Below are 27878 nucleotides of genomic sequence, written 5' to 3'. Positions count from 1 at the left end.
AAGGTTGGGAAAACCCTGGCCGACTCGTCGAGTCACTCATCTGACTTGCCAAGTCCACGACAATCTTCATCGGACTCGCCGAGTTGACCATGCAACTCGCCGAGTCCCTTCAGTCCTTCATCCATATAGACGCTTCTTCGTGAAACCAAGGCTCCAAACTGTAGATCTAGGATCCTAAGGTGTTGTTATCACGCAAAGTTGCTAACTTTACATGCATGCAAGGCACTATGGAACTAAAACACTCATAACTAGTATTAGGAGAAGGTTTTGGACATGAAGGAGGGTCAAAGCTTCTTAAAGATTAAGGCTTTATGTCCACAATGCCTAGGGGGGTCAAGATCTAAAACTTTTCCCTTGTGACAAGCTCAAACCCGAAAATGACTCTACCTTGTCCTAGAAATGACCATTTTCTTCCACAAAGGGGAGATCTAAGAAATGGAAAGTAATGGTGGTAGCTTTATACCTTAATCTTGAGGCCACAATACAGGAAAGGTTAGATCTACAAGCTCTCTCTTGTCCCAAGCTCTCAACTCTTCAAGAAATGCTCCAATACACTCTCTTTTGGTCTCACATACTCAAGAATAGAGACTAGCTGGCTATTAGGGTTTCTCTGGACGTGAAGGTGATAAGGGAGGCTGGGAAGGAAAGTTAAGGACCTTTAAATAGGGTGCAAAATCCTGGAATTTGGGTTTCATCCTCCATCTCCTACTCTTCGAGTCCCTTCTTGGACTCGGCTAGTTGGTCACTTAAGCACGTGGACCAACCCACTGCTACTTGGCGAGTCGGGCAACTAACTCGTCGAGTAGACCTAGAAATCAAGAGAAATAATTACCATAAATTGATACTCGGGAATCAGGGCGTTACAATTCTCCCCCACTTGAATTAGACTTAGTACTCGAAGTCTGTTGTGGTGAACAACCTTGGATAGTGCTCCCGCATCTCTGTCTCTGTCTCCCATGTCCACTCGGACCCTCTTTGCAGCACTTACTGTATCTTTCCCAAAGGTACCAACTTTTTCCGCAAACCCTTCACCCTCCTATCTAGAATGGCCACGAGCCTCTCAACATAACAAAGGCGCTCACCGACATTAATGTCATCCAACGATACTACCGCCTCCTGATCCATGATGCACTTTTGCAATTGTGAAACGTGAATGATGATGTGAAACCCAACCGAACCTTTTAAAAAGGTCTATCCTACAAGCCACTTTGCCAACTGACAGAATCCAGATGATCCAACGTATCGGAAACCCAAGTTTCCCTCTTCCTGAGGCGAACCCTTTGTGCTAACGGGACATTTTTCCCACAACATCATACAAAAATCAATCCACTGAAACACGAACATGATGGGTTTTAGGCATAAGAACATCCTATGTGCTCATACAAACCCTAATGCTTGGATCTAGGTTTCTCTATTGTACATGCAAGTTATCCAAGACTATAAACCCTAGAGCTAGCGTATGATAATCAATATAACATATAAATTAGGGTTTAGATCATACCTTGATTGTTATGTAGCAATAACAATCTCAAATCCTTCTTGTATTGACTTTAGAAAGCTTAGAGTCACAAATGTCACTCCTCTAATGGTTCACAAACACCAAGAGCAAGAGGATGAAGAGGAGAAGAGAATGAGGCTCTCAAAAACGTGTGGAAACCCTAGACCATTAGTTCACCTCGTTTTTGGAGCATAAGGGTTCTATATATAGTGAGGCTATTAGGGTTATCTAACAAGGAAACCCTAATTTGGATGCTTAAGCCCTAAGCAACCCATGGACTCCTTTCCTTAAAGGCCTTGGACGATTTCTAATGGGTTTCCCCATAGAATTCGTCCAACCTTATAATATAAGGCAATCCATGGCCTAATTGTAATTATCTTATAATTACAATTCTAGTCCCTTAAGTTTAATTAATCTCTTTTTGGTCACAAACTTAATTCTTATTAATTCTAGACTAATATTAATTAAACAAGATGATTTCTCCTTTAATATATTATTCTCATAATATATTAATAAATCATATTTAATCCTTTCTCTCCATAATTCATCCTATCAAGTTGCTTTGGTGAAGGCAACCCAAAAGCACCATGCACCATCGGGTCAAGTACATACCAAAATAGTTATGGACTTAGACACTAATCCAATAGTATCCCACTTGGATAAGTCTAATAACTATTATGCGTATGACTTCAGATCCAGATCTGCAATCATAGCTTTCCAAAGCCGTTGTCATCTGTGATCCTATCAGATGCGCGTGTCCTTTAGATAAGGGATCATATATTCCTCCATTTTAGATATCGTATGAGACATGATTTCTAATCATTCTCTCTGTACTATTTCTCGACTTCCGATTTATGACGATTGACTAATTGAACAAATCAAATTAGCCCTAGCTCGGCCGAGCATTTACGTTTGTCATCACTAAATCATTGAGGGGCCCAAAGATATCGCTTTTATTCTACTTTGGATAAAAGGAACGGATAAACTTTGATTCAATGCTTTCTTGCACTCACTCACCGAATCGCACACAACAATATGTTTTATGACACCAAGTTACTAGTGCGTTTACATATTATCAATGTGCAACCGATTTGCAAGATACAACTCACACATCTCGGTTTCAAGAATATAAGATGTTATCGTCTCACCAATCACTCATGATACAATTCATGGAGTGATCCAAGTGAGCGTGGGTTTAATCCAATGCTCAAATCATATTCATAAGCACTCATGAACGTTGCAACAAACATTTTCTTATGTCTAATACTCTTTAGACAATCCACACACCAATTCACGATAGTCTTTATTCATATCTACTTCCAACATATGAATGATTGTGGCCCGTTCGAATAATTTGACTGTTCTCAACCAATTAAATTATTCAGGAAGTCAAAACATGCAAAGTGAAACACAAGAATAATACTAATCCCATATGGCCTCAACCTTGAGTATAAATAAAACACCTTTTATTTATCACCATATCGATTACTCATTATTTGTTGTTTCGGGTAATCAACTTTTTACTTGAATTATTATAACAGTTATCCCATGCTCTTAGCGTGCACACAATGTTTACCTATGGTTCTTACTTTGTGAAATAGATCAAATGAACACATTTCCAATCATACTCATTTCATAACTCCAAATCCTTTTTCACAAGTGAAAAAATATCAAATTCTTGGCACTTGTGGAATATGCTAGATTCTAACATTTTATGCAATGGTCCTTTCGTAATGTCATAGCACAAAGTTACAATAACTATTGCCAATGATATTACAAAGTCCTCAATCGGAGATTGTTACAAGACAATTCCTTAGATGTGATGTCTCTCACTCAAAGTACATTCCTTTGAACATCCTTTTGCATAAAAGTTTCTAATCTAGACATTGATTTTTTTTTAATATTCAATTCCCAATATGGACACGTTTCCATATTTTCCATATGACAACTCATTCTTAATAGAATCTTATCTATTCATAATAATGTCAATATGGTCCATCCAATAATATACTTCTAACTACTCACAAGCGACCAATCCTCGGCGAACTTTGGATTGTCCTTTGATAGTTGTTTAATTATCTTGGTCAAGACCGATTCTTGTCCTTTTTCCTTCTAAATGCGCTAGACATTTGGAAAATTTTAGAATGGTCAAATATTATAGCATTTGCAATTGATCCTATACCCGAAGCGTATGGGACAGGATGCATAATGTCTTACATAAAGATTTGATACTTTATCAATCTTCTGCCATAATATTTTATGTGCTACGTTCTCAAAATTCGAACTATGAAGAGGAATGCCGTAATCATAATCGAAATTTGTGAACACACTATGTATCCTTGACTAAATTTATTAACATTCCACAGCCTTTAAAGTTTGAAATAAAGCATAATATTCTCTCCCTTAATTATAGCAAAACAACTTTTTAACCCTTACAACTTTGCAAAGTATAACTCTTGTTTTCTATAATTAATTTTGCTAACTTGCAATACTTTCCATAATAATCATATAATCATAACATTTATGTTCCCACTATCATGATGATTATTATAAACATAACACTTATGCTCCCAATAGCTTTGACATGTATTCAAAAACATACTGACTTTCAGAAACACAATACCTATTGAATTTCTTAAGTTCATGTTTTTAATACTTAATGCTTTGATAATATTTTATCAAGGCTTCTTAAACTTATACACCTTTGCCTTAGATAGCTCATATGTGTGTCAAAAGAATTAAGACTAATTGCCAAATCTCACAATTCGAATCATGGAAAGGGATACCGTAACCATAATCGAATTCAAGAATACAATTTTCACAAACACTATCTTTTTAAAATCTCTCTTAGTGAAAGTATTTCCTCACAGTCATTTTAATGAAGGAGGGAATCTTATGACACTTAGATTTTAATGGTGTATTTGTTCCTATCCATGTGAATTTGTCAAAACCAAAGTTTACGACAAATTCAAACTCATATGGACCGAACTTTCTTAATCTTGATTTCTTGCCTTATGGTAGCACAGCTGCCCACCATGTCTTCTAAGTAGTTAAGCAACTCACCTTTTCCTATCAATGTACTTTTAATTGATCAAGGTGCATGCCTTTTATGCGTTCAAATGAGAACTCATAGAACTCACATGCATAATTAACTCAATTGGAATGGCACAGAAACAAAATTGTGTCAACACGATAGGTTGTAAACCTCAAGTAGTGTGCTAGTGATGATCGATAAGGTTTATTTTGATTTGTTCTTGAAACCTTTCAAGACCATTAAGACTCCCACTGACTCCTTGACATATAAGATTCTCTTGTCAATAAACATTTCTTGACAAACAAATATTCAAGAGTTAGTGTAGCTTTTATCAAAACACTTCATAAATTGGTCCTAGTTGGTCTTTGTCTTATCCAAGACATCACAACTTTCCACATTGGATGAATATTATAAACCTTCTTAATACTTATCACTCAATGTCACAATCTTAACTCTAAGAATTGTTTTAGAACGAAGTATGATTGACTTCTTGATTTAACTTGATTCCTCTTCTTAGACATACAATTGTACTAAGACTCACTTAGAGGATCAATTGAGATATGGTTCTTAATCATTAAGACCTATCATAAAGCATAAAAGGTACTCTCCCTTCTTCTTAGAATGGATAAATTTTTTATCTTTCTGCCTACTTGATTCTTCTTATTCGTTCTGCTATTGATTTAAACTTTTTCAATCAATTCAGAATTACACTTAATCTTATAAGTATAATCATATTTACTAAACCTTTAGTAAATCATGTCGAATATCTTGTTACTCTTATGGTGGACTTGATCAACACGCAACTTTGTGTACTCGATCTCCTAGTCCTTTCACTTGACACTTTGTCAATGAATTAATCTAATTTCCAAATATGAAATTTCTCACTCATCGTGCAACCAAGTGCATGATTCTAAGTTTCTGTCCAATTGAAACTTGGGCGATGAGAAACTCTCCCTATTTGGTAAATTCTCGACATTTCCACAAACAACATAATTAAGAATCAAATCCATTATTGCTAATATTAGAAACCTTCAAACATCAATTTTCATGCATGCCATTGCAATGATAAATAAATAATATAAAATCAAAATTCATTTTATTGCGGAAAAATTTGTCCTTACAATGCAATTCAATGAAAAACTATGCTAATACATCTTTCTTAGCAATCTTTTTCTAACTCTAAGTAGTAGCTCAAGAATCTAATCTTCAAGTAATGCGATCGAAATCCATTCCTTCACGGTTAGATTTTGCTCACTTCTTCCCTTAAGCTTCCTTTCTTTTCTTCGATCCTACAAAACATCAATTGTAATCTTATCACATTATGTATTAAGAATCTAGAATAGAAGCTTAAAAGAGTTAGTCAATGGATTTTACCTAAAGCAGAGCCATACGTTTTGACTCTCCCATCTCTTAGATCTCTTAGGTAAATAGGGCAACTTCGTCTCCAATGCCCCTTCTCTTGGAAATTAAAGCAAATTGACTCTTTTGGAACAGGACATGGAACTATTTCAGACATTGCCTTTCTCTTATGATCAAACTTTTTGATTATAGCATGTCTTTCGTTGCCATTGTCTATATCCATATAGGTCTTGAAGGCAAATTCACCAATCAACTTTGCTTTTCTATTGCGCCAAACCATTGCTGATTCAGCGGCAATAAGCATATAGGTGAGATCTATAAGGGTCACGTCGCAGTTCATCATATAGTATGATCTTACGAACTCACTATATGAGTTAGGAAGTGACTGAAGAACCCAATCAACAGCCATCTCCTCACAGACAACGGATCCCAACATTCTTAACCTATCAATGTGTGACTTCATCCCTAGGACGTGTGCACACACCGACTTTCCTTCTTTATGTTTACTTGCCAAAAGGGCTTGAGTGAGCTTGAACTTTTCAAGTCTTCGAACTTGTGGGTTAGGGAGAATAATTGGAGGAGGTGGAGGAAGTGAAGCATGATCTCTTGTTCCTCGATCGAATCGTGGAAAATCATCTTCATGCGGAATGCTTGTTCCACGGGATTTGGAAGACCATAGTTGTCGTACTTTGACATCTACAAAACGGGAGAAAACAAATTCAAGTTAGTTGATTGATTGAGTCCTTAATAAATCACCCAAATGAGATATTAAGGCTAGGATCCAACACAATACGCTACAACCTAGAAAAGAGATGCCTTAATCTAGTTGCAGAATATTTGAAGGTAAGTGAATGACGAATCACTAATTTCCACCATTAAAAAACAAAAAAGAAATTTAAGTTTTAAATCTATGAAAACTCCTAGATCCTTTGAGATTCATTGAACATTTCAATGGCATGTTTAAATCTCGATATGCCCCTCTTGTTTGTGACTGGGATGCCGAGGATCACAAAGCGGGTGTGAATAACCATGCAAACTTACATGGTGCCCTCACATGTTACAGTCACCTATTCGATGTGCCGGTAAACCACACACGCTCCACCAAACTATGACAAACATTTACTCACCCTCTGCTACCTTTGCTTAGAACCATTTAGTGTGCTGGTTAACCACACACGCTCCACTATCGTCTTCGCAAGGGCACAAAGTGTAATTTCATGGAATTGCATCAATCCACTTTTGCCTAAGTAACTAAGATTGGGAATTTGTAAAACATTTAGTTACTTTTGTACTTCATTATACTTATAATGGAAGGTTTTTTCCTATCCTACCCGTTCGGCTAACGACCCTCCACTAGTCAAGAGTGCGGTGGGTAAGAGTGGATACCCATTCAATTGCCATTTTATAGGCAATTTCCTTAAACACCCCTTATAGACCAGCTTCATGAATGAGGCCTACTAACGGTAAGACTAACTTTTACTCATACATATATATAATGTTAGACTTTTAATGTTATATATAGTATAGGGTGTATTTTACACTTTTAAAATACTAGGAGGTCAAATTTAACAATTATACTTTTAATTCAATTAAATTGTAAACCTAAACTTTTATGGATTTATGAAACCTCTTTTAATTATACACCTTAATTAATTAATAAAACCATAAGGGTATGATTTGAACTTTTCAAAAAAATACTAGGGTTTTAGAATTTAACATTCCTAATTAAACCTTTTAATTAACTTTTAAATTCCAAAACTTGAGGGCAAGTTTTGAAACATTTCAAAACATTTAGGTTTAGAATTTAAATATACATCAAAATTAAACTTTTAATCAAAATTTAAATTCCAAAACTTGAGGGCAAGTTTTGAAACCTTTTCAAAACATTAGGGTTTCAACTATTTAAATTTCAAAACTAAACTTTTGAGTTCAAATTTAAACTATAAAACCTAAAGGGGAAAATTTGAAACTTTTCATAACACAAGGATCAAATAACAAATAATATAAATTAAACAATTAATTTCATCATTATCTATATTTGACCTAATTTCAATTTCTTGCAAAATAAGTTACCCAATTAATACAAATAATCGAATCTTTATCATATAAGGAAGTTATCATCTAATCAATTGGTAATTTTCTTGTGTTTTGGCAAGGATATTCATTAAGAAACAATAAAATTCATATTTTATAGGTGTAAAACGAATATGGTAATTATCCTTAAGCAAAACAACAACAAAATCCGAAATTTCCTCTGTCTGACGCTCCGACTCGCCGAGTCACACTTTGGAACTCGCCGAGTAGGGCTGACTCGCCGAGTCCAAGTAGTGACTCGCCGAGTCAGGTCGAACAGAAAGCCAAAATTCGATTTTCAGCTACATAATGCGTCAATACAATAGAAACCAATCAAGGCTCTGATACCATTGATGGGTTTTAGCCATAAGAACATCCTATGTGCTAATACAAACCCTAATGCTTGGATCTAGGTTTCTCTATTGTACATGCAAGTTATCCAAGACTATAAACCCTAGATCTAGCATATGATAATCAATATAACATATAAATTAGGGTTTAGATCATACCTTGATTGTTATGTAGCAATAACAATCTCAAATCCTTCTTGTATTCACTTTAGAAAGCTTAGAGTCACAAATGTCACTCCTCTAATGGTTCACAAACACCAAGAGCAAGAGGATGAAGAGGAAAAGAGAAGGAGGCTTTAAAAAACGTGTGGAAACCCTAGACCATTAGTTCACCCCGTTTTTGGAGCATAAGGGTTGTATATATAATGAGGCTATTAGGGTTATCTAACAAGGAAACCCTAATTTGGATGCTTAAGCCCTAAGCAACCCATGGACTCCTTTCCTTAAAGGCCTTGGACGATTTCTAATGGGTTTCCCCATAGAATTTGTCCAACCTTATAATATAAGGCAATCCATGGCCCAATTGCAATTATCTTATAATTACAGTTTTAGTCCCTTAAGTTTAATTAATCTATTTTTAGTCACAAACTTAATTCTTATTAATTATTGACTAATATTAATTAAACAAAATGATTTCTCCTTTAATATATTATTCTCATAATATATTAATAAATCATATTTAATCCTTTCTCTCCATAATTCATCCTATCAAGTTGCTTTGGTGAAGGCAACCCAAAAGGACCATGCACCATCAGGTCAAGTACATACCAAAATAGTTATGGACTTAGACACTAATCCAATAGAACATTCATGCCTGACCCAATCAGCCTCGGGCTGGAACACCAGACATGCCTACGACGGGTCCAGTCATCCCTAGGATGGAATACCCTCGTATCCTACACACAAATCCCAATTCATACACCTAGTTCAACTCTTCCTGCTACCATATAATGTTTCCCAAACGAAGTCGAAACCTCCCTGGTCCCACTTATCTGTCCTCTACCTGCAACACCGGATGCCTCACCGATTACTGAATCATAAGACCCACACAAACAGCAGTCCCATGCATCTCCCCAAAAGAAAACTGACTGGATGGAGTTGCTTCCACACCCTGCTATCAGCCTCTGCTAACATAATGAAGGATACATGATATACGATAGCCTCACCTCCTACCTGATATCCAGTGACCCATCTCCTCCTCACTTCAGACACACTATGGCTCTTCTACAGATGAAATCAACCTAAGACATGCCACAACAAATCGAATCATCATCAACATACCTACCACTACCGGCCTACCAATACGCCACTCATATCCAGCTCATACCACCCTTCGGGCGGGAATACCAATATGCCAAGTCCAATTGATCCTAGGGATGGAATACCCCAGATTGGAATACCAATATGTCAAATCAATTCAACTATCAAGTTGGAATTCTTAGGTTTGGTCGGTCTACCGTCTCAACCCCACTACTCCTTTTGAGCCTCCATGCCTACGACTTTTAGTCGGCCCACACCGGGTATCTTGTCCTACTGCATAGGGCAGGACCGCCTCAACCCTACCCACATAACACATATACACTCAGAACCTGATCATATAACTATCAAAAACCCACCCAAAGCCTTCAGTATAATCCATCAGCATGTTCAATACTTGGGGACAGACCTACTGATTACTATAGCATAGCAGCATGCTGAATACCCGCACACAAATCTACAAACACATATAGAGTCTTCAGCATGACTGGACCACCTTGCCAGGCCTTCAGTCTATTTGGACCACTCTCAGAATCTCCAGCATGTCTGGACTGCCCCTCCGGGCCTTCATCCTGTTTGTACCATTCTCCGAGCCATCGGCCTGACTGGTACACCCCACCGGTCTTCAGTCTATCCAGACGACTCTAAGCTGTTGAGCGTCTCCATGGACCACCCCTCCTGGTGGTCCTTCCCATGCAGACTGTTCTCACCCACTTGGGGTTCCGAACTCCTTATCCATTCCGTGGACTCTAACCCCGGCCTAACCCTAGGCCTCATGTCAATCGTGATGGGTTTTGAGCATTCTAACACTTCCTAAGTGTACATGCAACCCTAATAACCTTGGATCTATGTTTGTCTAATAATCATGCAAAGTTGAATTCCAAGGTTATATTCCTATGTAGCATACATGGGGAACAATTTTTAACTTGAATGCAAAATAGAATAACTTATCTTGTTGTTGCTTATGATCCTTGAAACCTTGTGATCCTGGCACCCCAAGTGTGATGCCTCAAATGCTTCACACAACACAAAATGCTTTTGGAATGACTTTAGAGAGAATACACACTTCTAAAATCGGCCTAGCCCTTTTGTTTCTTACGTGTAAACGATTTTGGTGGAGAATGGGTTTCTTATATAGTGTTGACACATCTAGGGTTACACCATGTAAACCCTAATGTGTCATGACTCTTCATTTCCATGACCCATGGGTTTGTAACTCCCATGGAGCATCCTATGGGTTTAACCCAACTTGATAATCCATGGAGCCTCTTAACCCACTATACAAGTTATGGATGATTTACACAATCAACCCATATATTTAATTAGTTATCTTTTGATCACTTAATTAATTCCAAATTAATTCTTGATCAATACTAATTAAATAATACTATTAATATATTAGAACTTATAATATATTAATAAACCACAAGTGTTATTTCTCTCATTTAGTCTATCCAATTGCATGGTGCCATGAAACCCAAATGGACCATGCCGTGTCGGGTCAAGTACATACCAAAAATAGTTATGGACTTAGACACCTTATCCAACAGTGTCCCACTTGGATAAGTCTAATAACTATAACTGTAATACTTCAGGAACCGAACGACAATCGTAGCTCTTTCAAGGTCTCTCGGAACTGAGGAGATGATGATATGCCATTTAAGATAAGTGATCATATAATCCTCTGTTCTAGTTATGAGCCGGACAAATACATGGAACAATGTCTTACTTATTGTTCAGCAGTTTGTTTCCCGATTTCCGATTTGTTTGACAAAGAACTTAATTGAACACATCAACTAAGTTTTGACCGGGCCCGGTACATAGGTCAAAAGAAAATCATCGAGGGGCCCAGATATCAGCTTCTAATCCAAGAAGGAACAAATAAACTTCGACTCATATGTTTGTTCTACTACTCATTGAATTATACACAAAAGCACGTTTTATAACATCGAGTTACCAATGCGTTTTTATACAATCAATGCATAACCAAATCATAAGTAAGATATCATATCTCTAGGTTTGAAGACTTATATGATATTACCGTCTCACTATCACTCGAGATAAATTCCATGAAGTGATTCTAGTGAGCGTCGGTTGAGTCCAATGCTCAGAACTTATGAGCACTCATGATTGTTGTAGCCATGTCCAACACCTTAGACCTCTGCAACCAATCATGATAGTCTTGATTCATACCTACTTCCGACATATGACCGACTGTGGAGGTTTGAATAATATTATATACCAAACATAATTATTCTCAAAGTCAAAACATGCAAAAGAAATATAGTAAACGATCGACAAGAGATAGCAACACTTTACTGATAAATAAAACACCTTTTATTCATCATCTAATGTCAATTACACTTTACAAATTTCGAGGTTATCTAACTACTAAATCTAATATCATCCTTCAGCCCTATGCACTAAGCATGCTGGAGATGCTTAACCCGAGTCAGTCCCTTCGTGAGGGGATCTGCTGGATTCTCATCCGATGATACCCTATTTGCCACTAGGAGTCATTCTTCTATTCGATGTCTGATAAAATGGTATTTTCTGTCGATGTGTCTGGATCTCCCGTGATCCCTTGGTTCCTTGGCTAAGGCAATTGCGCTTTCACTATCACAGAAAATTTCCATTTTCTTTTTAATGGATGGTACAACTCCAAGGTCTCCAATGAAGTTCTTCAGCCATATTGCCTCCATTGCTGCCTCGCTAGCTGCAATATACTCTGATTCGCAAGTTGAATCAGCCACTGTCTTTTGCATGGAACTCTTCCAAGAAATTACTCCTCCGTTTAAGGTAAAGACCTAGCCTGACTGAGAGTGGAAATTATGCCTATCAGTCTGAAAGCTAGCATCACTATACCCTACAACTCTCAAGTCATCACTCCCACCGAGGGTAAGGAGCCATTCCTTAGTCCTCCGTAGGTACTTGAGGATATTCTTTACCACAGTCCAGTGTGCCTTTCCAGGGTTCCCCTGATACCTTCTTACCATGCTCAAGGCAAAGGCTACATCATGTCGAGTACACATCATAGCATACATGATCGATCCTATAGCTGAAGCATAAGGTATTCGACTCATTTATGCTATCTCAGCCTCAGTACTAGGGCTTTGTGTCTTACTCAATCTGGCGTTACTCTGGATGGGTAACTCTCCTTTCTTGGAGTCCTGCATGCTGAATATCTTCAACACCTTATCCAAGTAGGTACTCTGACTAAGTCCAATTAGTCTTTTACTCCGGTCTCTCAAGATCCTTATCCTTAGAATATAGGCAGCTTCTCCTAGGTCCTTGATAGAGAAACACTTCCCAAGCCAGGACTTAACTTCCTGTAGAGTTGGGATGTCATTTCCTATGAGTAGTATGTCATCCACATAAAATACCAAAAAGCTAACTATACTCCCACTAGCCATGACATATACACAAGATTCATCTTCACTCCTAGAAAAGCCAAATTACTTGACTTTCTCATCAAAGCAAAGATTCCATCTGTGAGGTGCTTGCTTTAACCCATAAATGGATTGCTCAAGCTTACACACTCTATTAGGGTACTCTGTATTGACAAAACCCTCTGGCTGACTCATGTAAACATCCTCAGCCAACTTTCCATTTAGGAAAGCGGTTTTTACATCCATTTTCCATATTTCATAGTCATGAAATGCGACTATGGCTAACAGAACCCTAATAGACTTAATCTTTGCCACTAGAGAAAAGGTCTCATCATAATCAACCCCCGGAGTTTGTGAGAAACCCTTTGCAACCAGTCGTGCCTTATAAGTGTTTACCTTACCATCCATGTCGGTCTTCTTCTTGAAGATCCATTTGCACCCTACAGTCTTACGACCTGGTACATTCTCAACCAAGTTCCAAACTTGATTTTCATACATGGACTGTATCTCGCTGTCCATTGCCTCTTTCCACTTGGCTGGCTCAGGGCCTGTCATGGCTTCCGCGTAATTGTTAGGTTCATCCATACCTATCAGTGTCTCATCACTGATAAGTGTATCACCTTCCGCAGTAATATGGAATCCATAGTAATGCTCAGGTGCATTCCTAACCCTTGTGGAACGCCTTAGAGGTACAGACTTGTCAATTGGCTCAACAAGAGTTTCCTCCTCAAGTTGAGTGCTAGGGTATGAAGTTCCTTCACCACTTGAATCTTGAATTTCATCAAGGTCAACTTTCCACCCACTGTTTCCTTGGCTTATGAGCTCTCTCTCTCTCTCTCTCTCTCTCTCTCTCTCTCTCTCTCTCTCAAGACAGCCCTTCTAGCTACAAAGACCACATTTTCACTAGGTCCGTAGAAGAGGTAACCAAAGGATTGTTGTGGGTAGCCGATGAAAATACACCTCTCGCTTCGAGGTTCGAGCTTATCATGAGTCTCGCGTCTCACGAAAGTCTCGCAACCCCAAATCTTGATGTGGTCTAGTTTGGGTACTTTACCAGTCCACATCTCATGAGGAGTTTTAGCATCTTTCTTTGTAGGGACTAGATTAAGGATATGGGCGGCAAACTCTAAGGCATACCCCCAAAATGAGATTGGTAGCGAAGCTCGAGTCATCATGGAACGAACCATATCCAACAAGGTTCAATTACGCCTCTCAACCACACCCTTCAACTGCGGTGTCCTGGGAGCTGTCAATTGTGAGACAATCCCACATTCCCTAAGATAGTCAAGGAACTCTGAACTAAGATACTCACCACCTCGATCGGATCGATGCATCTTAATGTTCCTGCCCAATTGATTCTCGACTTCCTGTTTAAATTCTTTTAACCTTTCGAAAGTCTCTGACTTATGCTTGATTAAGTAGCCATATCCATATCTACTGTAATCATCAGTAAAAATCAAATAATAATGATTAGCATCCCTTGTGGCATGTTTGAAGGGTCCACATACATCCGTGTGTACGAGATCCAACAAACCTTTACCCCTCTCACAAGAACCTATGAAGGGTGACTTTGTCATTTTTCCAAGTAAGCATGATTCACAACTATCATCTGACTTTAGGTCAAATGACTCCAAGACTCCATCCTTTTGGAGTTGGCCTATGCGTTTCTTTTTTATATGTCCAAGACGACAATGCCATAATGATGCTTTATCCAAGTTATTATCATTAACAGAATCAATACACAATACATTATTTCCTAAATTATCAACCACAGATACAGTTTCATACACACCATCATAAGGTAATGCTTTAAAATAAAGAACATTATTAAAGAAAGCATTAATTGAACCAACTTCATTATCAAATGAAAAGGTGAAACCTTGTTTATACAATGCATGAAAGGAAATAATGTTTCTTGCCATTTCAGGCGAATAACAACATTTATTCAAATGTAAACTAAATCCACTACTTAGAGATAAAGTATAAACTCCAATCTTGGTGACATGTAAAGCTTTCCTATTCCCCATGATTAAGTTTATTCTTCCATGCTCCACATTCTCACTTCTTCTTAGTCCCTGCAAATTAGAACAGATATGAATACCACAAATGGTATCAAGGACCCAAGAATTAGAATGGGGTGAGTTATTAGATAAGATAGTGTAAATACCTGCATGGTTGGGTTTAACTTTCCCATCCTTCACATCTTGCTGGTATTTTGGGTAGTTCCGCTTCCAATGTTATTTTTCATGTCAATAGAAGCATTCAGCCTCTTTTGGGTCAGAAGAAGGAGTGATGAAACCTTTCTTGGTTCCACTTGAAGAAGAGCCATCAAGGGTGCTAGCCTTGGTACCCTTCGAAGAGCTCTTTCTCTTCTTCCCTCGACCTTTCCTGATTGCCAAAACCGGGGCAGAGTTTGGAGTAGGAGTGTTAACAACCGACTTACCCTTAAGACCTGTTTCTGCGGTATTGAGGAGTCCCTGAAGTTTGCTGAGTGTGACCTCTTCCTTATTCATGTGATATGTCATGCGGAATTGATCATAGCACGATGTTAAGGAGTGCAAAATGATATCTATTGCAAGCTCCTCAGGGAAGTTCACATTAAGCTTCAGCAACCGATCCACATACCTTTCCAGTTTCTGCATGTGGCTCGTGACGGATTCCCCGTCCTTCATCATGGTTGTTATGATGGAGCAGATGATTTCATACCTCTCTTGTCTTGCGCTTTGATGGTATCTTTCCATCAGATCTTTGTGCATTTCAAAAGGGTAGAAGTCCTCATAGGAATTTTGGAGTTCCGCTGTCATGGTGGCCAACATGATGCATGCCACTTTTGTAGTACCCCTTTCAAGTGCCCAGAAGTCAGCGATCTCCTGGGGAGTTGCAGTGGTCTCATCAATCTCCTTAAGCTCCTTGTCAAGGACATATTCTTTGTCCTCGTAGCGGGTAATCATCCTGATCTTTCTGATCCATTCATTGAAGTTGGATCCATCAAAAGTGAGATTCTCACAAAAGTTCATAAGGGTAAAGGATCCATTAGGATTAGAGCCAGAAGCAGCATTGTTTGAAGACATCTGAAAGAAGAGGACAAGATTAGTTTAGATATTAAGAGAGTCCTTAATAAAACACCCAAATGTAATATTAAGGCTAGGATCTAATCACAATATATTATAACTTAGAAGAGGTATGTCGTAATCTAAGCTATAACATATTTGAAAGGTAGGTGAATGACGATTCACCAATTTCCACCATGAAAAACGAAATATTGAACATCAGGTTTTTAATTGGTTCTTAGAAATTCCTAGATTCTTTTGAGATTCAATGAACTTTTCAAAAGCATGTTTCAATCTCGAGTGTGCCCTCCAAGTTTTGTGATTGGGATACCGAGGATCACAAAACGAGGTGTGAAGTAACCATGCAAATCACATGGTACCCTTAAAGTTTATCACTCAATCGATGTGCCGGTAAACCACACACGCTCCAACGATACTATGATAAACCTTAAGTCAGCCTTTATCAACCTTGTTAAGTCCAAGTTAGTGTGCCGGTTAACCACACACGCTCCACCAACGGCTTAAACAAATTGTAAAGTGTAATTTCATGAATTGGCACACATTTTTCCTAAAGTAACTAAGATTGGGAATTTAATAAAAGCATTTACTTACTTTATAATATTCATCATACTTTTAATGAGACTTTAAAAGTCCTTGTCTTACCCGTTCGGCTAACGACCCTCCACCGATCAAGGAAGCGGTGGGTGAGAGTGGACACCCATTAAGCTGCCATTTTATAGGCAACAACCTTATACCCACCTTACATACGGACTTTGTGAATGAGGCGTACTAGTGGTAAGACGACATGCTCTTATACATACATATATATATATATATATATATATATATATATATATATATATTAACTTATAATATTATAAAGTATAAGCGTTGAATTTTAACTTTTTAAAATTCTAAGGGTTGGAACTAAAGTTTTAATCAAGACTTCACTTGTTCCAAAACTTGAGGGCAAGTTTTGTAAACTTTCAAAACTTTTCATTTCTTATAACTTATGAGTTAATTGAGTAATAAAATGAAGAGACTTCATTTTTATAACTCATGTGTTCTTTTAATGGTTTTTAATAAAAGTGTGACTTTTTATTTTCCATAACTTGAGGACAAGTTATGGACTCCATTAAAACACATTATGATCATGAATTAAACTACCATGAAGGTTACAAGTAATTCCTATGATCATCTAATCTTCATAAGTTCAATAACATGCATATGAACACTTTCAAGAATCAAAAATTACACTTAAAACTTTGTAATTTTGATAATTGCCATTGCAAATGGATTAGCATAAACATTACACCATCTAAAACAAGTTTTCAAGTACCAAAACAGTTTAGGGTAAGGTTTCTAGTCCATTCACAACAACAAAAGTCGAAAATCTGCATTTTGAGGCTCCTACTCGTCAAGTGCACTAACCTACTCAACGAGTAGGATGAATTTACACATGAGCTCGGCGAGTCCCCCCATGGACTCGGCGAGTTCAACAGGCAGATTGCACAATATCGACTTTTTTCAACAATTTTGCACAAATAACAAACAAACAAGCCTAGGCTCTGATACCACTGATGGGTTTTGAGCATTCTAACACTTCCTAAGTGTACATGCAACCTTAATAACATAGGATCTATGTTTGTCTAATAATCATGCAAAGTTGAATTCCATGGTTATATTCCTAGCTAGCATACATGGGGAACAATTTTTAACTAGAATGAAATATAGAATAACTTACCTTGTTGTTGCTTATGATCCTTGAAACCTTGTGATCCTAGCACCCCAAGTGTGATGCCTCAAATGCTTCACACAACACCAAATGCTTTTGGAATGACTTTAGAGAGAATACACACTTCTAAAATCGGCCTAGCCCTCTTGTTTCATATGTGTAACCGATTTTGGTGGAGAATGGGTTTCTTATATAGTGTTGACACATCTAGGGTTACACCATGTAAACCCTAATGTGTCATGACTCTTCATTTCCATGACCCATGGGTTTGTAACTCCCATAGAGCATCCTATGGGATTAACCTAACTTGATAATCCATGGAGCCTCTTAGCCCACTATACAAGTTATGGATGATTTACACAATCAACCCATATATTTAATTAGTTATCTTTTGATCACATAATTAATTCCAAATTAATTCTTGATCAATACTAATTAAATAATACTATTAATATATTAGAACTTATAATATATTAATAAACCACAAGTGTTATTTCTCTCATTTAGTCTATCCAATTGCATGGTGCCATGCAACCCAAATGGACCATGCCGGGTCCGGTCAAGTACATACCAGAAATAGTTATGGACTTAGACACCTTATCCAACAGATCGTCCATCCTTTCAGAAACCCATGGTCTGTTCCCTGATTTGCATGTCTACCACTTATGCTAAATAATCCGTATACCCGCCGAATGCACTGTCGAACCCTGGAAGCTAACAGAACCTTCAATGGATGATGCTCCCTCTGAGAATTTCTAATTCTCCCCCACTTGGGACACTAAATACTACCTACTGGCGGTGAAACCATAACACAACTCGATCGTTCCTTCTAGGTATCATCACCCTTAACTATGGAACGATCAACCCCTGAGTGAACAACCTCCACAGAATAGCCCTCCTGGCATGGATCAACCGAACTTCAAAGGAACCATATCCAAGCTGAACACTTCTGCATCTCCGTCTCACCACTACTTCCCCTGGAATGGTGATCCTCTATCCTAACTCCCCATTCCCACCACCCTTGGAGACTAACCGTTTATAACACCTCGACACTAAACTCTCATGACCTTCCTATATTCTAATGACACATGCAAAATGAGGAGGAAAAATTTCACCATATAATCCTAAATATTAAGATAAGAATAGAAACGTACCCGTAGCCACATCTGGCGCTAACCCAACCTCCTCTGTCATAAGCTGGAAGGCACGTCCCCGAGCCCTCGGAGGCTCTGCTCTACCCTGAACCGTAACAGTAGTCCTAAAGGTGGCAAGTTGTGGACAGTTGGTCTTCACATGACCAAACTGATGGCACTGATAACAAATCCTTACATCTTGAACCAGGGCCAACTGTCGACAATCCCTCGTATAGTGCCCCTTGAGGACATGCCACCAGACATGCCAACTCCGGTATGACCCTTCCCGCACTTCGCACAAGTGCGGCTGCTCTGTTCTCCAAACCTTGAATCAACGGTCTTGGACCGCTTCGGTGCCGCATGAAACTGCACCTGGGCCTGCCTTTGCTCTCGCAACTGCAGCTCAATATGTTAGGTCCGAATCTGGATCTAATACTAGTAATCAAACAATCACAAATCGAGAATAACATTAAGATGAATAAGAATTGAGCTTGCACACGTTTATATCAAATAACCGTCTGGTACAACTCAAACACTAGCCGTAAACTGACTATCATCCAACCATACAAATGACCAACTCCTAGCCCTTATATACTCGTCTAGACATCAAACGGAGTTTGCGGCCGGAAACACGTTTACGGCTGTAAACGTGTTTATGGCCATGAACATGAAAAAACAGTAAATAACTCAAAAGTACTATTACAGACTCATAACCAAACAAATCACATAGAAAGCCTAGCTCAAACCATTTATCAGACCCTTCAATCTCCCCCTTGGTTTGGGGCTAGCATGAATTCAGTCCTTGTCGACGACCAACACATCAGATCTCCCCATTGCTCCATGCCACATCTTCTTCTCGATAATTTAAGTCACCATCGCCGTATATTCTTTCGCAGCGGGCTCAAATATTGATTCAGCCACCACAATATGTTTAGTAGCAAGATGATGTATGTCCCATTCGTGAAATTAAAGAAAATGCCTTTTCTCATAGAGACGGATGCAATTTTCCTTTAACTTGATGACCGCAGCATCCGTGGATTCATCATACACCCAATAAAGCATGGATGCAAGAGAGCCATCAGGGTAATTTTTAAGAACAGGGACTTGCTTATCCTGAGCTATAGTAGGCCACATCACTGATGTAATTGGCTATTTTGTTGAGGTATCAAATACCTTGGAGTGAACCTTGACAACAGACTCTGCAGTCTTCATTGACGGAAACCCTTTGGCTACTTGATCTTCCAAGAAAGATTTGAACTGACTGGCTTTGGGATTTCCTGTTGGATTTGAAAAGGGAGCTTTGGATACCTTAATAAGGTCAACCTTAGTAAAAGAGTGAAAATCATGAGCATCCTTGTATAGTTCCTTATTCCCGCTCTTCCTTCGCACCATAAACATGTTCTGCGTGTCATGGAATCCCCACGACACGATTCCTGACCTATCACCATAGTCATCCCTGAAATTTTGAGTGCTAAGATCGGTAAGAGTAATTCGTGGCTGATCCCAGGGTGTCTTATGATCTACACTTCTTTTGAAAAGCCATTTGCCTTTGTCATCCTCGGTAAAAGCCTTCTTCTTCTTCTTTTTCATGGAACTCTTTGAAGCATTTGCCCTTGGAGCTTGTTCAGGTTCCACTTCAAAGCGATCCACAATGATGGGAGATCTGATCGGTTGAGAGGTAGTAGGAGCATCAACACTAGGAGCGTATGGAATGGGGGGATCGACCTATGGTTCTTCAACAGTTGACTTAAATTTATCACCGAATTTGTCTTCAAGTTTCTTTTGTAACTCCAGGAAGTTGGCAGCCAAGTGACCATATTGTGTCTAAAGGTCAGCAATTTGCTTAGTCTTCCGAACATTGTCTTCGCGAAGCTCGGCCACTTGGATACCGAGCTCTGTATTTTCATATTGAAGGTCTGCGACCTTGATGACTAGCTCAATATTCCTTTCGTCAAGATCAATATTCTTCCGATTGATAACGTCAATCTGACTTTGGAGTCCATGGAGTGAAGGGTTTCTTCTCTTGTGTTGTCACCTCCAATGAAAATTCCTTTGCCACGAGGAAGTGGTGTAGAGAATTGTTCTTCAGCCAATAGTCGGGCTAACTTAACCGAGGCATCATCTTTGTCTGGCCTGGGAGGAGAGAGGTCTGCTTGAAATGAGGAACCACCAGCTTCAAATACAGTACTGGGACCTTCACTGATAGGTTCGGCTGAGACTATAACATGCGTGATTGTCGTTGGAGTTGTAGTACCTTGAGTCGTCGTACTTTTATTTGCTAGTCTCAAAACGAGTCTGCGTCGCTTGTTTGGAGGAGGAGTGGCTTGTGTGGCGGTGAGATCATCTTCCATTGGCATAGATGTAGGAGAAACAGTATCAAGGGGAGGAATCCCTGATATTGTCACCATAGTATTTATTTAGAAGTTTGCAAGAGGGACTCGGCGAGTTCATAGCCTGACTCACCGAGTAGGGACGGGATTTTCGAGCACGTGTTAGTTGGCGACTCGGCGAGTCCATATTCGGAACTCGGCGAGTCTGCCTGCCTGGAAGAAACCCTAAATCCCCGGGTTGCACACTATTTAAGCCACCTTATAGCCCCCATTCTCGCCTCCTTCACCCTCATAAAGCTGTGAGAAAACCCTAATCCATCCTTGAGTGATTTAAGTGTTCTTGTGTTAAATTTTTGAAGGCTTGAAGAAGGAAAAGAAGAAAGGAGCAAGGAGAAGAGTTGTAGAGCAAAGATTCAAGGGCAAATCAGAGTTCTTTGAGGTATTCTTCGGATTTCCCCCTGTTTTATGCTTTAAACCTCCATTAGAACTCTTCTAGATCTAGTTTGATGCTTTTCTCAAGCCTTATGATTGTATGGATACCCTATTATGTCGAGATATCCTTAGATCTGTTCATTTAGGAGTTGTAGAGCCCAGATCTATTGCCTTTTTGAAGTTACTTTGCATGAAAACCCTAGACCTAGCCTTTATTATGCTTTTTGAGCCATTTTAGCTTCATGGATGCATAAGGGCACGTAAAGATAGAATCTTTACGTGCTAATCGAGTTAAGGGAGTCCAGATCTATTAGTTTTATACACTGGATTCAGGCAGAATCGAGTTTTGAGTTGCTACATGCAAGCGACTCGGCGAGTCGAGTCGCGAGTTCCCATTTTTCCCCTTTTGAGTGATGACGAGTGGAAGCCTGTGAGTAGTAGAGTGGACTCAGTGAGTCAGAGAGCAGACTCAGTAATGGAGGGACTCAGCGAGTTGTTCATACAACTCGGCGAGTCCAAGGCAATCTTCTTAAGCTCAAGAACAACTCGTCGAGTTGTTCATATGACTCGGCGAGTCGGATGAAGATTTTCTAAGTTCTTGGATAGAGTGAGTACTCGTCGAGTCGATGCCATACTCGACGAGTAGCCACGAGTGGGGTTGTGAAATGAGATTAGAGACTCGGCGAGTTGGTGGCCCAACTCGGCGAGTCAGGTCAACTGTGGGTTGACATTGACCGGGAGAGTTGACTTTGACCAAGGGTAAAAGAGTCATTTTACCCCAGTACAGTGTTTAGTATTTGATTGAGTGTGTTTATGGCCTTGTAGCCGGGGAGATACCGGAGCAGCATCAATTAGCTTCCAGAGCCATTCACACAGCAGCCAGTTCAGGAGCTGAGTGTTCCTTCCAGTAGTAACGGGTCTAAGGCCTCAATGCCGACCCGTTTAGCTAGCAGTCAGCTTCGGACTTCGGTCCGATGTAGTAGTTAGTATGTTTGATGCCTTCGTGGTTCAGACAGGGTTATGTGTTTATGCTAGATGATACGTTTATGCTATGTTCAGTCAGCTTCGGACTTCGGTCCGATGTCAGCTTCGGACTCCGGTCCGATGTAGGGGACGTAGGTCCCGGTCAGCTTCGTACTTTGGTCCGATGTCTCAGTCAGCTTCGGACTTCGGTCTGATGTATCAGCCAGCTTCGGACTTCGGTCCGATGTAGGGGGCAAGGCCCCGGTTAGCCGGACTTCGGTCCGATGCAGTAGGCAAGGCCCAGTATGTGCTTTATATGTTATTGTGTGGTATGTGGTAGTTTGGGGGAGCTCACTAAGCTTCGTGCTTACAGTTTCAGTTTTGGTTTCAGGTAATTCCGCAAGCAAAGGGAAGAGCTCGGGATGATGGCATCGCACACACACACCACAACTTCAGTTTTTATCCTGGGAGTTGACTCAGTTTCTTAGATATGTTTTGATACAGTTGTGACACAGTTTTCTTGTTACAGTATTTTAGTATGGTTTTGAGATACGCAACGCATGGTCTTATTATGATATACTTACTTTTATGATTTTTGGTTATATTAAAAATGAAATTTTCGGGTCGTTTCAAGTTGGTATCAGAGCCTTGGTTTGAGGGATTCGGATACACTTCCGGGTGTATCTGAACTCAAACTAAGGAAAAATAAAAGGTTTTTGAAAAGAAAAATGTTTTCTAAAGGAATTTTAAAAGCGCTTAGAAAGAAAGGAAATTTTTCTTAAAACGAGATAAGGGTGTGGTGCATGCGATCAGCCGAGCTCAAGTAAGTACTCCCAAATTACCAATACAAATTTTATTATTATGATTAATTGTTCCAGCTTCAGTAGAACAGCATGCTAGTATAGGACTAAGGATCTAGGAGGATGCCTTATGTTCTTGCTTTATGTGTTACAACTTTATGAGAATTGCATGCTAGTATTGAGTAAACAGCAGTAGGATAGCCTCTTTAGGTTATGCCTGGTAGCGCGAGCTTAGCATTGTATGCTAGAGTAGCTTCTCGTTATGAGAATAGTTTTGCCTGAGTATGTTTCCCTTATCCAAATGCTGCTTGCTTTGTGCTTTGTGGGACTCTGAGTGGTGGGAGTTAGCCATTAGGTGAATACGCCACATCACATGTGATCAGGGTTGAATAATCTCAGAGTGCTGGATTTGGCCCTATTGCGCAGCTCTTGTCTGAGTCCAACCGTTGTAGGCACGAGTCTTTTACTCGAAGGATTATCTGAGCCTCATTGTATGTGATGGTATTCAGGTGGTGGCTAAATAGCATTTACGAGGAGGCCTTCAGCAGCTGAGGACTGGTTTGAGTGGAGTCAGAGATTTCCCTAGGGCAAGCCTAGGATGAGAGTAGCAGAGATCAGTAGTAGTAGAAGTGACTTGGTGGAGTCAAGGCAGTTCTTGAGGAAAGTACGGATAGATGTGGAAGGTAGTATGGGCCCGTACTACTGAAAGCAGAGGATCCGTACTCGAATCAAGGAAGGCCGTGACAAGACCAGGAAGCTAGTAGTAGTATTAATGATCCCTTGAGATATTTCAGCTTTCTGATGTCGTTGTGATGTGTTTCAGCATGGTGGTTTTGCGTTCGAGACCAGCAGCCGGTAGTGGAGGTGCCGGGGAGGGATCAGGTTCAGGCTCGGGGGACGAACGTATAGATGAGCAGACCAGAGAGTTTCTCTCTTCAGATATTACTCGTATCATTGTAGAGCAGACTCCTGTGATCTTCGGTTCGATCAAGGAGGGTATCCTAGAGATGATGGACGAGAGATTGGGCACCTTCCGTGCCGAGGTGGCGGCCATGATGGGGTCGCGCACCCTTACATTCAGGGAGTTCAGGGCATGTGGAGCCCTGGACTATCATCGGGCACGGGACCCCATAGAGAGTACTAGATGGTTGGCGGATGTGTCCAACGTATTCCGCACTAGCCGGTGTCCCGAGGGGGACAAGGTCAGATTGGCGTCCTGTCTTCTGAAGGATAGGGCACGGGATTGGTGGGAGGAGGTCGGACATACCATTGGAGATGATGCAGCATTGGATGCCATGACCTGGGCTGATTTCTCTACCAGGTTCAGGGCGGAGTTTGCACCAGTTATTGAGGTGCAGCAGCTAGCCAGGGAGTTTCAGGACCTCACCCAGACTACAGAGACCGTGGCGGAGATCACCGCCAAGTTCAGGGAGAGTGCTCTTCTTGTTCCTCAGTATGCGGCCGATGAGGAAATGAAGAAGGCCCGTTATCATGAGATGTTGCGGAGCGATATCCACCAGTTTGTGAGCCGGTCCAGCTGTAAAACGCTGGATGACATGATTGCTAGGGCTCGAGAGAGGGAGATTGATCTCAAGATGGAGAAGAAGAGGAAACCGGAGGCGGTTTCGGGTTTAGGAGGTTCGGGCAAAAAGCCCAAGGTTTCAGATCACAGGTCCAGGTCTCAGCCGAGCCACAGCCGATGTGGCAGGTGTGGGAAGATGCACGATGGGGTGTGCATGGCAGGGAGTTCTGGCTGTTTCAAGTGCGGTCGGACTGGGCATTTGAGTAGGGATTGTACGGCCCCTGCTACTGCTGTTGCAGCATCAGATCTGATTTGCTTTCAGTGCAATCAGAGGGGACATAAAAAGTCCCAGTGTCCGATTTTAGCTGCAGTAGGGAAGGTGGTTGCACCTGCCCCTGCCACCTTGAGGATTACAGATGGTCGACAGGGCCGAGCTGAGGCGCCAGTGGCGAAGAGTAGAGCGTTTCAGATGATAGCAGAGGAGGCGCGAGCGACTCCTGATGTGGTGACGGGTATGTATCTTCCCTTCATCTCTTTATTTTATTGATTGATTATTGCTTATGATTGTATGTTTTATATAGGGTCGTTCTCTGTGAACGGCATTTCTGCTATGGTATTATTCGATTCGGGGGCTACCCGATCATTCGTATCGCTTGCGCTTAGCAAGAGATTTAGCAGAGCTCCAGGGGAGCTGGATTGTCCATTAGAGGTTGAGATAGCAGATGACAGGACCGTGAGGGTCGGCAGAGTGCATAGAGGGTGTTCTCTTCAGTTGTTTGATGAGCAGTTCTCAGTGGACCTGGTTCCTATTCCCCTACGAGGGAATAAGGTTATTGTGGACATGGATTGGCTAAGCCCCAATGGGGCGGTGATTGATTGTGAGCTTCAGCTAGTGAGGGTCCGCAATCCCAGTGGGGGAGAGTTAGTGATTCAGGGCGAGAGGCCACAGCGCGGACCGACCTTTTGTTCCGCCGCAAGGGCGAGGCGCTATGTTCAGCAGGGTTGCGCCGGTTATGTAGCTTACGTCTTGGATGCCCGGGAGAAGGGCAAGACGACAGTTGATGATGTTCCGATTGTGCGAGACTTCCCGGATGTATTTCCCGAGGATTTACCGGGAATACCTCCCGAGAGGCAGGTTGAGTTTAGGATCGACCTGATTCCTGGTGCGGCTCTGATAGCCAAGGCACCGTATCGCCTAGCTCCCCCTGAGATGCAGGAGTTGTCTACGCAGCTGCAGGAGCTGTTAGACAAGGGTTTCATTCGGCCGAGCAGTTCGCCTTGGGGAGCGCCGATCCTGTTTGTGAGGAAGAAGGATGGGTTGCGTCGTATGTGTATAGATTATCGGGAGTTGAATAAGGTAACGGTGAAGAACCGTTACCCACTTTCGAGGATAGATGATTTTTTTGATCAGCTTCAGGGAGCGTCTTGGTTCTCCAAGATTGTCCTACGCTCCGGTTATCATCAGATGCGGGTTAGAGATGAGGATGTACAGAAGACTGCTTTCAGGACCAGGTATGGTCATTAAGAGTTTGTGGTGATGCCATTTGGGCTCACCAATGCCCCAGTCGCGTTCATGGATCTCATGAATCGCGTGTGTAGGCCGATGCTGGATCGGTCGGTGATAGTATTCATAGATGATATTTTGGTGTATTCCAAGACGCAGGAGCAGCACGAGGAGCACCTGCGGGAGGTGCTGGAGGTTTTAAGGAGGGAGAGACTTTTCGCAAATTTCTCCAAATGTGAGTTCTGGTTGCGCGAGGTGCAGTTCCTTGGTCACCTCGTCAACCAGAAGGGTATTTTGGTAGATCCGGCCAAAATAGAGGCCGTGATGCAGTGGGAGGTCCTGAAGTCTCCATCTGAGATTCGGAGCTTCCTAGGGTTGGCAGGGTATTATCGGAGATTTATTCAGGATTTCTCCAAGATAGCAGTGCCGCTCACCCGACTGACTAAGAAGTCGGTGGTATTTCATTGGGGGCCTGAGCAGCAGGCAGCGTTCGAGACCCTCAGACAGAGATTGTGCGAGGCTCCGATCCTTACCTTGCCAGAGGGAGTAGAGGACTTCGTAGTCTACTGTGATGCCTCGATCACAGGTATGGGAGCAATATTGATGCAGCGAGGCCATGTGATAGCTTACGCCTCGAGACAGTTGAAGCCTCACGAGGCTAACTATCCTACCCATGATTTAGAGCTGGGGGTGGTTGTGTTTGCCCTCAAGATTTGGAGGCATTATCTTTATGGGGTCCGTTGTACTATTTACATGGATCACAAGAGTTTGAGGTACCTCATGGATCAGCCGAGTCTGAACATGATGCAGAGGAGATGGTTGGATGTGCTAAAGGATTATGATTGTGAGATCCTTTACCATCCAGGGAAGGCCAACGTTGTGGCCGACGCCCTAAGCCGAAAAGTGTCGGCAGCCCCTATTAGAGATCTGTGTTTGAGGATGACAGTGATCACTCAATTGTTGGAGCGGATCAAGGAGGCTCAGGTGGAGGGCCTTAAGGAGGAGAGGCAGAAGTGTGAGAGGATAGTGGGCCGAGTAGCCTCGTTTGATTATGACAGTCGGGGATTGCTGACGCTTCACGGGAGGGTGTGGGTACCATACTGGGGTGGAGTATGGCAAGTCTTGATGGACGAGGCTCATAAGTCTCGATTTTCTATCCACCCAGGGGCGACGAAGATGTATCGAGATCTTCGACCTGATTATTGGTGGCCCTGCATGAAGCGGGACGTCGCCTGGTATGTTGAGAGATGCCTGACCTGCAGGAAGGTCAAGGTGGAGCACCAGAGACCTCACGGCAAGATGCAGCCGTTAGACATTCTCGTGTGGAAATGGGAGGACATCACCATGGATTTTGTCACCAAGCTTCCCAGGACCGCACGAGGAGTGGATTCGATATGGGTAGTGGTGGATCGGTTGATGAAGAGTGCTCATTTTATCCCGATCCAGGAG

Source organism: Lactuca sativa, chromosome 3 (assembly GCF_002870075.4).
Source record: "Lactuca sativa cultivar Salinas chromosome 3, Lsat_Salinas_v11, whole genome shotgun sequence".
Classification (NCBI taxonomy): Eukaryota; Viridiplantae; Streptophyta; class Magnoliopsida; order Asterales; family Asteraceae; genus Lactuca; species Lactuca sativa.
The sequence above is the reverse complement of the archived record's forward strand: the minus strand, read 5'-3'. Positions refer to the sequence as shown.